Genomic DNA, 1851 nt, shown 5'->3' with positions numbered 1-1851 from the left:
GATTTTTGGAGTAATTTCTTAGGGTAACCTTAGAGAAATTCCGGGTTTAAATCTTTATACTGAACAACAATTTTGTTAAAAACCTAGGAAATTCTGGGTAAGCATCCCTAAAAAATACTGGGTAATTTTTTTAAAAAGTTTCAAACGCGAATCTCAGACGAAGTCTTAGGGATATCGATGGAAAAAAACCTTTGATAAATTCTTAGATGACTTAGGAATGTCTGAAAAAGGATCTTTGGAGAGATTCCTGATGGAATCTTCATACCTTCATACCTTTCGGATTTATATTTGAAGCACAGAAGACTTTGGGACAAATATGTATTTTTCTTTTTATTAACATTACGTACCCAGAGCTTGCTTCTCAGCTTGGTATCGTAAGCTGTGTTTAATCGAAGCTAGATATTTTCATCATGGCCTGGCAGCTACGGCGTTTACCACTAGAGAAATTCAATACGAACAGTAATACTTATCGAGGAGTTCCAAAAAAAGTCACAGAAATATTCTTGGAGAAATGTCTGGTCAGATTACACTACGTAACAAAAATAACATTTTTGCGTGTATAATAGATCAATTTATGTGTCTCTAGTACAGCGGTTTTCATATCATGCTCTGCGACGCCTCAGCAGGTGCTCCGTTTAAAAAAAAATGTATTAATACCCTGAAATATCTCAACTTTTTGCTTTAAAATACGCTTCTAATTATACCAACCTTCTTCTTCTTCTTGGCATTAATGTCCCCACTGGGACAGAGCCTGCGTCTCAGGTTAGTGTTCTTATGAGCACTTCCACAGTTATTAACTGAGAGCTTTCTATGCCAAAGTTGCCATTTTCGCATTTGTATATCGTGTGGCAGGTACGATGATACTCTATGCCCAGGGAAGTCAAGGAAATTTCCATTACGCAAAGATCCTGGACCGACCGGGAATTGAACCCAGACACCTTCAGCATGGCTTTGCTTTGTAGCCGCGGACTCTAACCACCCGGCTAAGGAAGGCCCCTATTATACCAACCTAAGCCATACATAAAACTTTCAAAAGTAAAGAGTCGGATCCTATTTTGGCAGTTTCAGCAGGGTTTTCTTTTATTTAAGGTACTGAGCCCATATTTGGTCACCGACGCATATGCATATTGAAGCACTTCTAATTGCAATTGCAAAATTTGACCCAATTCGGCCGGACAAAAAACCCCCTCGCCAAAGTGAACCATGAAAGCCATCAAGCAGTTCTGCACCCTTCAAATTTAGAAAACAAAACAACCGACTACGCTGAAAATTTGATTGATTACTAACTCGTTAGTTCGATCGATAGATTTTCATTTAATATTACCTTATGATGTTTCCGACGTTATGATGGATCTCGATCATTGTTCAGTTTTCAACAAAATCGTTCTAAATTTGGGATAAGCTTTTGTAATTGGAAGGTTCAAAAAAATCTGTCCTGGAAATTTTTTTCCACACATTTCGTGTTAGCTTCAAGATAGGGGTTTCTGGAATTGGATAAACAATTTGAAGTTGAAAAATCCCCCCATACTTTATTTTGAAACTTTCAGGGTTTAGAAGTTTTGTCGGGATACTTACCCTCGTCGAAAAAAATCTGAGTTACATATATTTTGATACCGTGACACAAAGATACGAATATTTCACAAGATTTATCAAAATTATCCGTGCATGCTGAACTTGTAGTTGATCCATTAAAAAACATTGATGAAACTCGCTTAGTTTACTAATTATTTCGTTTTGAAGCCACTAATTTTGAAATATTTGACGTGAAATCAAATATAGTTTCGTTAAGATGTCCAATTGTTGCATTTTATGCCTAAAACATAAAAGCGAATTAAAGAGTTGATTAAAGCA

Source organism: Aedes aegypti, unplaced genomic scaffold (genome assembly GCF_002204515.2).
Source record: "Aedes aegypti strain LVP_AGWG unplaced genomic scaffold, AaegL5.0 Primary Assembly AGWG_AaegL5_hic_scaff_678_PBJ_arrow, whole genome shotgun sequence".
NCBI lineage: Eukaryota > Metazoa > Arthropoda > Insecta > Diptera > Culicidae > Aedes > Aedes aegypti.
The sequence above is the reverse complement of the archived record's forward strand: the minus strand, read 5'-3'. Positions refer to the sequence as shown.